Source organism: Phocoena phocoena, chromosome 8 (genome assembly GCF_963924675.1).
Source record: "Phocoena phocoena chromosome 8, mPhoPho1.1, whole genome shotgun sequence".
Lineage (NCBI taxonomy): Eukaryota > Metazoa > Chordata > Mammalia > Artiodactyla > Phocoenidae > Phocoena > Phocoena phocoena.
This window is the reverse complement of record NC_089226.1, coordinates 34,186,801-34,201,066: the sequence shown is the minus strand read 5'-3', so window position 1 is coordinate 34,201,066 and position 14,266 is coordinate 34,186,801. Positions and strand designations below refer to the sequence as shown.

Genomic DNA, 14,266 nt, shown 5'->3' with positions numbered 1-14,266 from the left:
AGAAAGTCCCCCAAATCAAATAAAAATGAAAATAAAAACTGAGTAGATTTATTTTTATAAAATAAATTTGTTTAAAAAATAACATGTACCAGTAGAAATATTTGTTGAATAAGCAGGTGTCAGAATCAGACAGGGAATGTGATGCTAGGTGAGAAAAAGAAGTTGCTTGCCACAGGGAGTCATTCTTAGCATTAAGAAGATGTTTTAAATAATTATTCCTCAAAAAGGATTGGACAGTCACACCACAAATTTCTAATGCCCAGCACCACCAATTGATGTCTAAAAGGAGAATGAACAATAATTTCACAGGAGGTCAGTATGCAGTTTCCTGTTTGTTAACATTAATTTGTCATAATTTGCTTTAAACAGGAAACACCCCTCCACTGGCTGTCCAGACTAAAGCCAACACCTGCTTCCACTCATTTTCCTTCTAAAGGATAAGGACCCTTTTGATCTCGTTTTTCTGAGGAGGAGTTTCTCTCTCTTCTTCCTCATCTGAAAAATAATAGGGTTTAACTAGATGGCTCTGGTTAAACATTCCAAGTCTCTGTAACATGTTTAACTATTACATGAAGTCTTTAAGTCCTTGTTTCATGTCACCAGGATAAAGATAACAATATTAAATGTTACAAAGAGATATATAGTTTATTTGTTTTTCAACTATAAAGGTCAATGGCTTCTCAAGAGAAGACAAATTTCTAACTGAACATTAGGTCAGCAGAGTGAGTTGATCTGATAGCAATCTAACAGCAATCCTGGGGAGCCCTTGATTGAGACAGATTGAATTCATGAGAACATGGCTTCTGCCAAGGGCCTTTGTGCTTTATCATTTGCTCAGAGTCCTTACCATGAAGAAATAAACATAAAATGTGTCCATTTTTCTGAATGGTCTACTTTCAAATAAAATATTTATTTTAGTGACCCTATATAAGAGCACTATCATGGGTGTGGGAGAGAGGGGGACTTTCCAGATTCCTGACCATCTGACACTGGATCATTATACCTCAGTATAAAATTAATAAGATTTCTTCTAAATAACTGGCATCTATAAAACATTCAGACACTAGCTACAGCCACACATTTGTCATCTTATCTCTTATTAATCGATTTTCAAATATATCTTGTGTAAATTAGCTATAAAATTCTTTGAAGAGAAAATTAACTCCCTTACTTTAAAAAAAGTCAAAAGATGTTGAAAATATGACCATAATTAACAGGCTTTAAAAACAAAATTATTGATTGTATTAATATAATATTAATATAATTCACTCATAAATATATACAGGAAGCTAATTGCAGCCAGAATTCAATATGTAATTCTAAAAGTACATTTTTCTCTGTAAATAAAGCATTGTAAACCAATACTAATATAAAAACCATAAACTCATTTTCACTTTCATTATGGTTGAAAATTTCATTTAATGTGTTTTAATAGGTAAATCACATCACTAACTTTTTTTTTAGAAATTTCATGTAATGTCTGAAACATTTATATGAACGTATTTCCATACAAATAACCCCAAATAAGTTTAGTATTAGTTGGTTTTTTTTTGTTTGTTTTTTTATACTGCAGGTTCTTATTAGTCATCAATTTTATACACATCAGTGTATACATCTCAATCCCAATCACCCAATTCAGCACACCACCATCCTCACCCCACCGCGGTTTTTCCCCCTTGGTGTCCTACGTCTGTTCTCTACATCTGTGTCTCAACTTCTGCCCTGCAAATCCTCTCATCTGTACCATTTTTCTAGGTTCCACATACATGGAACCTCTGTATGACAGTCTCTAGATCCATCCATGTCTCAACAAATGACTCAATTTCATTCCTTTTTATGGCTGAGTAATATTCTATTGTATATATGTACCATATCTTCTTTATCCATTAGTCTGTCAGTGGGCATTTAGGTTGCTTCCATGACCTGGGTATTGTAAATAGTGCTGCAATGAACATTGAGGTGCATGTGTCTTTTTGAATTATGGTTTTCTCTGGGTATATGCCCAGTACTGGGATTGCTGGATCACATGGTAATTCTGTTTTTAGTTTTTTAAGGAAGCTCCATACTGTTCTCCATATTGGCTGTATCAATTTACATTCCCACCAACAGTGCAAGAGGTTTTCCTTTTCTCCGCACCCTCTCCAGCATTTGTTGTTTGTAAATTTTCTGATGATGCCCATTCTAACCAGTGTGGGGTGATACCTCATTGTAGTTTTGATTTGCATTTCTCTAATAATTAGTGATATTGAGCAGCTTTTCATGTGCTTCTAGGCCATCTGTATGTCTTCTGTGGAGAAATGTCTATTTAGGTCTTCTGCCCATTTTGGATTGGGTTGTTTGTTTCTTTAATATTGAGCTGCATGAGCTGTTTATATATTTTGGAGATTAATCCTTTGTCCATTGATTCATTTGCAAATATGTTCTCCCTGAGGGTTGTCTTTTCATCTTGTTTATGGTTTCCTTTGCTGTGCAAAAGCTTTTAAGTTTCATTAGGTCCCATTTGTTTATTTTTGTTTTTTTTCTATTAATCTAGGAGGTGGATCAAAAAAGATCTTGCTGTGATTTATTTCAGAGAGTATTCTTCCTATGTTTTCCTCTAAGAGTTTTATAGTGTCCGGTCTTACATTTAGGTCTCGAATCCATTTTGAGTTTATTTTTGTGTATGGTGTTAGGGAGTGGTCTAATTTCATTCTTTTACATGTAGCTGTCCAGTTTTCCCAGCACCACTTATTGAAGAGACTGTCTTTTCTCCATTGTATATCCATGCCTCCTTTGTCATAGATTAGTTGACCATAGGTTCATGGGTTTATCTCTGGGCTTTCTATCTTGTTCCATTGATCTATGTTTCTGTTTTTGTGCCAGTACTATATTGTCTTGATTACTGTAACTTTGTAGTATAGTCTGAAGTCAGGGAGTCTGATTCCTCCAGCTCCATTTTTTTCCCTCAATACTGCTTTGGCTATTCGAGATCTGTTGTGTCTCCACACAAATTTTAAGATGATTTGTTCTAGTTCTGTAAAAAATGCCATTGGTAATTTGATAGGGATTGCATTGAATCTGTAGATTGCTTTGGGTAGTATAGTCATTTTCACAATATTGATTCTTCCAATCCAAGAACATGGTATATCTCTCCATTTGTTGGTATTATCTTTAATTTCTTTCATCAGTGTCTTATAGTTTTCTGCATACAGGTCTTTTGTCTCCCTAGGTAGGTTTATTCCTAGGTATTTTATTCTTTTTGTGCAATGGTAAATGGGAGTGTTTCCATAATTCTCTTTCAGATTTCTCATCTTTAGTGTATAGGAATGCAAGAGATTTCTGTGCATTAATTCTGTATCCTGCAACTTTACCAAATTCATTCATTAGCTGTAGTAGCTTTCTGGTGTCATCTTTAAGATTCTCTATGTATAGTATCATGTCATTTGCAAACAGTGACAGTTTTACTTCTTCTTTTCCAATCTGTACTCATTTTACTTCTTTTTCTTCTCTGATTGCTGGGACTAGGACTTCCAAAACTATGTTGAATAACAGTGGTGAGAGTGGACATCCTTGCCTCATTCCTGATCTTAGAGGAAATGCTTTCAGTTTTTCACCATTGAGAATGATGCTTGCTGTGGGTTTGTCATATATGGCCTTTATTATGTTGAGGTAGGTTCCCTCTATGCCTACTTTCTGGAGAGTTTTTATCGTAAATCGGTGTTGGATTTTGTCAAAAGCTTTTTCTGCATCTATTGAGATGATCATATGGTTTTTCTCCTTCAATTTGTTAATATGGTGTATCACATTGATTGATTTGCATATATTGAAGAATCCTTGCATCCCTGGGATAAATCCCACTTGATCGTGGTGTATGATCCTTTTGATGTGTTGTTGGATTCTGTTTGCTAGTATTTTGTTGAGGATTTTTGCATCTATATTCATCAGTGATATTGGTCTGTAATTTTCTTTTTTTGTAGTATCATTGTCTGTTTTTGGTATCAGTGTGATGGTGGCCTCATAGAATGAGTTTGGGAGTGTTCCTTCCTCTGAAATTTTTGGGAAGGCTTTGAGAAGGATGGGTGTTATCTCTTCTCTAAATGTTTGATAAAATTCACCTGTGAAGTCATCTGATCCTGGACTGTTGTTTGTTGGAAGATTTTTAATCACAGTTTCAATTTCATTACATATGATTGGTCTGTTCATATTTTCTGTTTCTTCCTGGTTCAGTCTTGGAAAGTTATACCTTTCTAAGAATGTGTCCATTTCTTCCAGATTTTCCATTTTATTGGCATAGACTTGCTTGTAGTAGTCTCTTAGGATGCTTTGTATTTCTGAGGTGTCTGTTGTAACATCCTTTTTCATTTCTAATTTTATTGATTTGAGTCCTCTCCCTCTTTTTCTTCTGAGTCTGGCTAGATTTATCAATTTTGTTTATCTTCTCAAAGAACCAGCTTTTAGTTTATTGATCTTTGCTATTGTTTCCTTTGTTTCTATTTCATTTATTTCTGCTCTGATCTTTATGATTCCCTTCCTTCTGCTAAATTTGGGGTTTGTTTGTTCTTTCTCTATTTCCTTTGGGTGTAAGGTTAGATTGTTTACTTGAGATTTTTCTTGTTTCTTGAGGTAAGCTTGTATAGCTATAAACTTCTCTCTTAGCACTGCTTTTGCTGTATCCCATATGTTTTGGATTGTCATGTTTTCATTGTCATTTGTCTTTAGGTATTTTTTTTTAATTTCTTCTTTGATTTCTTGAGTGATCTCTTGGTTTTTTTTTGTAACATATTGTTTAGCCTCCATGTGTTTGTGTTTTTTACATTTTTTTCCCTGAAATTCATTTCTAATCTCATAGCGTTGTGGTCAGAAAAGATGCTTGATATGATTTCAATTTTCTTATGTTTACTGAGGCTTGATTTGTGATCCAAGATATGATCTATCCTGGAGAATGTTGCTTGCACACTTGAAAAGTGTAATCTGCTGTTTATGGATGGAATGTCCTATAAATATCAATTAAATCTACCTGGTCTGTGCTGTCATTTAAAGCTTCTGTTTCCTTATTCATTTTCATTTTTGATGATGTGTCCATTAGTGTAAATGAGGTGTTAAAGTCCCCCACTATTATTGTGTTACTGTCCATTTCCTCTTTTAGAGTTGTTAGCAGTTGCCTTATGTATTGAGGTGCTCCTATCTTGGGTGCATATACATTTATAATTGTTATATCTTCTTCTTGGATTGATCACTTGATCATTATGTAGTGTCCTTCCTTGTGTCTTGTAACATTCTTTATTTTAAAGTCTATTTTATCTGATATAAGTATAGCTACTCCAGCTTTTTTTTGATTTCCATTTGTATGGAATATCTTTTTCCATCCCCTAACTTTCAGTCTGTATGTGTCCCTAGGTCTGAAGTGGGTCTGTTGTAGACAGCATATATATGGGTCTTGTTTTTGTATCCATTCAGCAAGCCTGTGTTTTTTTGTTGGAACATTTAATCCATTGATGTTTAAGGTAATTATAGATATGTATGTTCCTATGACCATTTTCTTAATTGTTTTGGGTTTGTTTTTGTAGGTCTTTTTCTTTCTTATATTTCCCACTTAGAGAAGTTCCTTCAGCATTTGTTTTAGAGCTGGTTTGGTGGTGCTCAATTCTCTTAGCTTTTGCTTGTTTGTAAAGCTTTTGATTTCTCCCTTGAATCTGAATGAGATCCTTGTCATGTAGAGTAATATCGGCTGTAGGTTCTTCCCTTTCATCACTTTAAGTATATCATGCCCCTCCCTTCTGGCTTGTAGAGTCTCTGCTGAGAAATCAGCTGTTAACCTTATGGGAGTTCCTTTGTATGTTATTTGTCATTTTTCCCTTGCTGCTTTCAATAATTTTTCTTTGTCTTTAATTTTTGCCAATTTGTTTACTATCTGTCTCGGCATGTTTTTCCTTGGGTTTATCCTGTATGGGACTCGCTGTGCTTCCTGGACTTGGGTGGCTATTTCCTTTCCCATGTTAGGGAAGTTTTCAACTATAATCTCTTCAAATATTTTCTCTGGTTCTTCCACTCTGTCTTCTCCTTCTGGGACCCCTATAATGCGAATGTTGTTGTGTTTAATATTGCCCCAGAGGTCCCTTAGGCTGTCTTCATTTCTTTTCATTCTTTTTTCTTTATTCTGTTCCGCAGCAGTGAATTCCACCATTCTGTGTTCCAGGTCATTTATCCATTCTTCTGCCTCAGTTATTCTGCTATTTATTCTTTCTAGTGTAGTTTTCCTTTCAGTTATTGTATTGCTCATCTCTGTTTGTTTGTTCTTTAATTCTTCTAGGCCTTTTTTAAACATTTCTTGCATCTTCTCAATCTTTGCCTCCATTCTTTTTCCACGATCCTGGATCATCTTCACTATCATTATTCTGAATTCTTTTTCTGGAAGGTTGCCTATCTCCACTTCATTTAGTTGTTTTTCTGGGGTTTTATCTTGTTCCTTCATCTGGTACATAGCCCTCTGCCTTTTCATCTTGTCTATCTTTCTGTGAATGTGTTTTTTGTTCCACAGGCTGCAGGATTGTAGTTCTTCTTGCTTCTGCTTTTGGCTCTCTGGTGGATGAGGCTATCTAAGAGGCTTGATGGGAGGGGCTGGTGGTGGGTACAGCTGACTGTTGCTCTCATGGGCAGAGCTCAGTAAAACTCTAATCCACTTGACTGTTGATATGTGGGGCTGGGTTCCCTCCCTGTTGGTTGTTTTGCCTGATGCAAGCCAACACTGGAGCTTACCTGGGCTCTTTGGTGGGGCTAATGACAGACTCTGGGAGGGCTCACACCACAGAGTACTTCCCAGAACTTCTGCTGCCAGTGTCCTTGTCCTCATGGTGAAACCAAGCCACCCCCCACCTCTGCAGGAGACCCTCTAACATTAGCAGGTAGGTCTGGTTCAGTATCCCCTGGGGTCACTGCTCCTTCCCCTGGTCCTGATGCACACACTACTTTGTGTGTGCCCTCCAAGAGTGGAGTCTCTGTTTCCCCCAGTCCTGTCGAAGTCCTGCAATCAATTCCCACTAGGCTTCAAAGTCTGATTCTTTAGGAATTCCTCCTCCCATTGCCAGACCCCCAGGTTGGGAAGCCTGATGTGGGGCTCAGAACCTACACTCCAGTGGGTGGACTTATGTGGTATGTGTTCACCAGTCTGTGAGTCACCCACCCACCAGTTATGGGATTTGATTTTACTGTGATTGCACCCCTCCGACCGTCTCATTTTGGCTTCTCCTTTGTCTTTGGATGTGGGGTATCATTTTTGGTGAGTTCCAGTGTCTTCCTGTCGATCATTGTCCAGCAGTTAGTGGTGATTCTGGTGTTCTCACAAGAGGGAGTGAGAGTACATCCCTCTACTCCGCCATCTTGGTTCATCAATAATTTTTTAGAATATTTTTATAATACTGTATTCATAACAATCTTTCAGATTTACAAAGATGTAAAAAAAGTTGTCTGTCCATAGACCTTAATACTCTAAGTTTCTAATAATGATGAGCCTTAGTATTAAATCATATGAAAATGTTTTCTTCATCTATGGACCTAGTCTTTCATTTTTATTACCAACCTACTCTACTCTTAACTGAAAAACAAAACAAACAAACAAAATAAAACCTGTTAACTCAAATATTTTGATTTAACAAAAAAAGAGGCTGTCATATTGGATCTTTGTCTTACATGATAATTACTTTATTTTAAAACTTGTTAATTGTTACACAGCATTTCAAATTCAAAACAAAACTCCTTTCGTCTTTCCACATCTCTTCTTCCTTCTTCTCCCTTCTCCCTTTCATCTCTTCTTCTACAGATATTTACTGAGGGACTAATATATACCAATTACCATGTTGAATATTCAGACAGATGGAATTTACATAAAAATAATTATAGCCAATGTAACAAGTGCTATAATGAGATGTCATATGTACCAATGTGCAACATTATTATTGCCTGGCATTTGTTTTTTGTAAAAGATCTCTCTCTGCCCTGGATTTTAAACACACCTGGGGTTGGAACCCTATTTTGTCCTCCTATAAACCATTTCCCCCACCTTTCTCCCACCACTCAACACAGTGCTTTCCACACACATACTAGGAATAAACAAATGCTTAGTTAAATAGACAATACTTAGAATAGTACATACATATCACAGTATGGAGGCATTGTTTAAAATAATGACTTTTAAAATAATTTTAGAAGTAATACATACTTATTGTACAGAATTAGAAAATCCAAGCAAGTATAAAGAATAAAATTTAAATCATTATAGCTTCAGCTCCAAGCAATAACCACCATGTACACTTTAATGCATTTCTTTCCAGTCTTTTCCTGTACACATTAGGCAAATTACTATTTATAAATTTATATTAACATATAATTTTGCATTCTGTTTTTTTTGTGAACATTTCCCATATCATTAAAGTGACCTAAATATTAGGCAGTTTAATGGCTGCCTACTATTTTATTTTAAGGTTTTATGATTTAAATATTACATGATTATTGGACAATTAATTATTTACAGTGGCTTGTAATTATACATAATTGCACAGCCACAATCAGCATCCTGGGTACATAAATCTTGTTCACTGTCACTGATTATTTTGCTAAGGACTATATTTGGGAAAATAGCCAAATATAAAGAAAAATACTTGGGCATTTATTATGTTGTAAGTTCCATTTTTTGTTCCAGCTGAAGTTTTAAAAAGTATTTAGAGTAATTATTGCCTATCATTAAAAGAAATATGTTTTTTAAGAGAAATAATTTAAATATTTTAGTAGAGATTTAGTACTAAGAAAGGCAAATTATTTTATTTAAGTTAACTAATAGTTACTTTCCACAGTATCTCCTATCATGCCTCACATGTAGGTGATCGTTAATTCTTTTTGAAGACATAAATGAATAGAATGGGTGAAATGGAACAGAAGAAATGGAACAATATGGAAGAACTTAATAAATGAATTATGTTGGTAATTATTCTTATTTGAATACAATAGCTAAATTTCAAGTCTTTTTTCAAAGCATGTTAAAGATTCTCCTGACAAATTCCCTACCTATGAACAAACTCTCAAATAAGACTATTTTGAAGTCTGTTCCAATTATCCATTGTTTCCCCAAAATTTGTGGCTTAAAATATCCATACATTATTTGCTCTCATGGTTTTGGCAGCTGACAGGCATAGCTAGGTTCTTAGCAGGGATTTCTCACGTGCATGTGTCTAAAGGTGGCTGAAGCTGGAATCATTTGAAGGCTTCTTCACATGTCTGGTGCCTGGGCTGAAATGACTGGAATAGCTGAGAGCAAGTTGGATATCCCTCTCTCCATGGGATTCTCCAAATGGTTAGCTTGGACTTCCTGACAGAATGGTAGCTCAGTTTAATAGGACTTCTAACTAGGCAGCTGGATTTTCCCATAAGCATTCCAGGAGACATGGGATGAAGCTGCAAACTTCTTATGATTTCTCCTCAAAAGTTATGCTGTGTCAGTTCTACCATTGTCATCTGGGTCAAATATAGGCATACTTCATTTTATTGTACTTTATTGCACTTTGCAGATATTGCATTTTTTACAAATTGAAGGTTTGTGGCAACCCTGCATCAAAGAAGTCTATCAGCACCATTTTTCCAAAAGCATTTTCTCACTTTGTGTCTCTGTGTCACATTTTGGTAATTTTTGCAATATTTCAAACTTTTTTATTATTGTTATATTTGTTATGGTACTCTGCAATCAGTGATATTTGATACTACAATTGCAATTGTTTGGGGGCACCATGAACTACACCCATATAAGAAAGCAAATTTAGGGCTTCCCCGGTGGTGCAGTGGTTGAGAGTCCGCCTGCCGATGCAGGGGACATGAGTTCGGGCCCCGGTCCGGGAAGATCCCACATGCCGTGGAGCGGCTGGGCCCGTGAGCCATGGCCGCTGAGCCTGCGCGTCCGGAGCCTGTGCTCCGCAACGGGAGAGGCCACAGCAGCGAGAGACCCGCATACCGCAAAAAAAAAAAAAAAAAAAAAAGAAAGCAAATTTAACTGATAAATGTTGTATGTGTTCTTATTACTCCACTGACCATCTGTCCCCCTATATCTCTCCCTCTCCTTGGGCCTTCCTATTCCCTGAGACACAACAATATTGATATTGGACTAGTTAATAACACTACAATGACCTCTAAGTGTTCAAGTTAAAGAAAGGGTCGCAGGTCTCTCACTTTAAATCAAAAGCTAGAAATGATTAAGCTTAGAGAGGAAAGCATGTTTAAAGTTGAGATAAGCTGAAATCTATGCCTCTTGAATGTAAAGGAAAGTTTTTAAAGGAAATTAAAAGTGCTACTCCAGTGAATACACAGATGATAAGAAAGCAAAACAGGCTTATTGCTGATATGAAGAAAGTTTTAGTTCTGGACAGAAGATCAAACCAGCCACAACATTCCCTTAAGCCAATGCCTAATCCAGAGCAAAGGCCTAACTCTCTTCAATTTTATGAAGACTGAGGTGAGAGAGCTGCAAAAGAAAAGTTTGAAACTAGCAGAGGTTGGTTCCTGAGGTTTAAGTAAAGAAGCCATCTCCATAACATAAAAGTACAAGGTGAAGCAGCAAGTGCTGATGTAGAAGTTGCAGCCAGTTATCCAGAAGATCTAGCTAGGATAATTAATAAAAATGGCTCCACTGGATAACTTATTTTCGATGTACATGAAACATCCTTCTATTGGAAGAAGATGCCATCTAGGACTTTCACAGCTAGAGAGGATGCGTCAATGCATGACTTCAAAGCTTCAACAGGCAGGTTGACTCTCTTGTTAGGGGCTAATGCAGCTGGTGACTCTCAGTTGAAACCACTGCTCATTTACCATTCTGAAAATCCTAGGGCCTAAATATACTCTGCCTGTGCTCTATAAGTGGAACAACAAAGCATGGGTGACAGTATATCTGTTTACAACATGGTTTACTCAATATTTGAAGCCCACTGTTGAGACGTACTGCTCAGAGAAAAAAGATTTCTTTCAAAATATTACAGCTCAATGATAATGCACCTGGTGACCCAAGAGTTCTGATGGAGATGTACAACAAGATTTATGTTGTTTTCATGCCTGCTAACACAATATCCATTCTGCAGCCCATGGATCAAGGAGTAATTTTGACTTTCAAGTCTTTTTATTTCAGAAATACATTTCATAAGGCTACAACTGCCATAGACAGTGATTCCTCTGATGGATCTGAGTAAAATAAACTGAAAACCTTCAGGAAAGGATTCACCATCCTAATTCCATTACGCACATTTGTGATTCATGGGAAGAAGTCAAAATATCAACATTAGCAGGAATTCGGAAGGAGGTGATTCCAACTTTTATGGATGACTGAGGGATTCAAGACTTTAGTAGAGGAAGATGTAGTGGAAATAGCAAGAGTACTAAAGTTTGAAGTGTAGGTTGTAGCTGTGACTGAATTCCTGCATTCTCATGATACAACTTTAACAAATGAAGCGTTGCTTCTTACAGATGTGTTAAGAAAATGATTTCTTGGGATGGAAACTACCTTGGCAAAAGTGCTATGAAAATTGTTGAAACAATTATGAAAATTGTTTGGGAGGACTGACTCCAGTTTTGAAAGAAATTCTACTTTGGGTAAAATGTTATCTAGCATCATAGTATGTTACAGAGAACTCATTCATGAAAGGAAGAGTCAATCTATGTGGCAAACTTCATTGTTGACTTAATTTAAGAAACTGCCACAGCCACCCCAACCTTCAGCAACCACCACCTCAATCAGTCGGCAGCTGTCAACTTTGAGACAAGACCCTCCACCAGCTAAAAGATTATGACCTACTGAAGGCTCAGATAATGGTTAGCAGTTTTTAGCAATAAAGTATTTTTAATTAAGGTATGTACATTTCTTTTATAGAAATAATGTTATTGCACACTTGATAGACTATAGTATGATGTAAACATAATTTTATATGCACTTGGAAATCAAAAAAAATTGTGTGACTTGCTTTATTGCAATATTAGCTTTATTATGGTCATCTAGAAAAAATTCCACAGTATCACTGAAGTATGCCTGTAGTCACAGGCCAACCCAAATTCAACGGGATTGAAAGAATAGGATTCACCTTTCAAAAAGGGAATGACCTGCACGTACAAGGAGGAAAGAAAGTGTTGGTGGCTATCTCATACACAGACTGCCACAAAGTCCTAAACAGTTTCTTCAATGTTATGTCTATTTCTAATACATAATTTAAATGTGCCATTCCCCAACACACACTTTTTCTCTTTCTTTCATTCCTTCAACTGAAAGTACTCCACAATTAACAGGGAAAGGAAGAAGGATCTCTGTAATCCTTGCTTTCTTGAACAAATCAGACTTTACAATCAGATCTGAATTCAGATCTCTGCTGTGCCATTCACTAGCAGAGCTACTTGGGTGAATAATTTCTCCTCACTAGAAGGGATTCTCTGATACCCACTGCCTAGTGTAACATATAGTAAGGTTATTGACTATGTAACTTATTTATTATTAATCGACCAAACTAGCTATTTGAGATTCCCTTATGTCCTCTATGAAATAGGGATTATAATGCCCACCTCACGGTGACATAGAAATAGGTGAACAAGTTAATGTTTGCAAAATACTTAATGACTTAATACAGTACAGTGAGGATATGGTAGCTATTGGTATTATTATTACAGTTAATATTCTTATCTTTATTATCATTAGACTCACTCCTCCATATACATGTCATTGCAGTCTAACAACTTGTTAGACATCTTCAGTACCTGGATCTCATTTATCTTCCACACCTCATCCTTAGCTACCATTTTAATACTCTGAACTTTAATTTATATTGGTGACACATCAAACATATTCTTCCATAAGTCCTTGACCTAATAATTATATTTCCCACTTCATTCCAGATAAACACAAATTCTCATCAAAAGTTCCCTACACTTAAATCACAAATTCTATTATTTTCTTCTCACAATTCCTTATTCTTACATCTTCCCCTCATAAAAACCTGGTTTCCTGGACTCTGCTCTTTTATTCTAGTCTGCCAGCACCATTCTGGCTTCACTTGGCTCTCTAGTCCTCCTTGAGACTATGGTCGTTTATACCATTGGCAACTTTGATGATGTCATATCAAATTTGTAAACTAAATCTAAATTGACCCAATTAACCACTTTTTCTGGCCCTGGTCCTGGCTTTCTAACCTAACTTTGTTGACTTGGTCAGTTCCACTTCAAAATTATGTTATTGAACCAAACTTGAACTCCAGGACTATTCCAAAATACTTATATTTCACTCTTCTTCATGTCTTTCCTCTTTTGTCATGGGCTTATTCAGACATTTTCCATTCTCCTCTAGCTCCCAATCCCATTCTCACCCAACAACCTTCACTTTCTGTGGATAATTTTTCCTTCTTTAGTGAAAAAAGGAGAACCTTCCCAAATGAGCTCTCCCAACTTCCCTTCTTAACATTTCAAAAGCTTTATCTCTCTATTCATTGTTTCTTCCTTAATTTCTCTCAGAGGAAAAAAGTATGCCACTTCTCATGGTTGTCCTCTACACGTTTGCTCACAATCTCAGTCTTTTGTCACCTTCCTGATGAAATAGTCCTTGTCTTCTAAGTCTTGAGTCTCTGCTAGCCACTGCTGGTTCTACTTACTCTTGATAAAACACTCATTTCTCATTTCCTAAAAATGTCATTCACTTGGTGATGTTTAAAAAACACTTTGTCCATCTCATCGTCCCTTCCTTATTTTGTACTCAGAGGTCTTTACTGTCTCCATCTCTTTAGTTAGCATTCCACCATTTCCTAGCTCCTTACAGTCTAGGTCAGCCCTTACTGCTCAGACTTCATAATCCCCAAATCCAGAGAGCAACTTGCTACATAAGGACTAATTTGGAAAATAAAATATTTAAAAGTGGATTATATTTTTCATTGAAAATAAAAGCATCCTTGCAGCTTGCATTGTCCATATTTGGGAATAGAAAAATGTTAATAAGGAAACTGGCATTGTTCTTAGCCACTAAAATATCAACACTCTATATATTTTTGAATGTTATTAGAAATCCCTGTTTTAGAAGTAGTAATACAGAAGTATATTTCTCCTCATATCAGATCTTGGTTGTTTTTTGAAGCTGGAGTCTACGTGCACATCACTTGATAATCACTATTCTATACCAATTTTTTATGATCAAAAGGGGAATAATCTTCTCTAATTCATCATCCTCTCACCCTCACCAAAAAGTCATCATCATTATCATCATCTAATCATTCTTCCATGTCTCACT

General features: G+C 36.2%; 1 protein-coding gene across 1 annotated transcript in view; it reads left to right on the top strand.

Moving 5' to 3' along the window:
• Positions 1-14,266, top strand: part of CNTN5 (contactin 5) — a 1,437,259-nt gene that overhangs the window by 1,303,474 nt on the left and 119,519 nt on the right. The gene's annotated exons all lie outside the window — the stretch shown is intronic.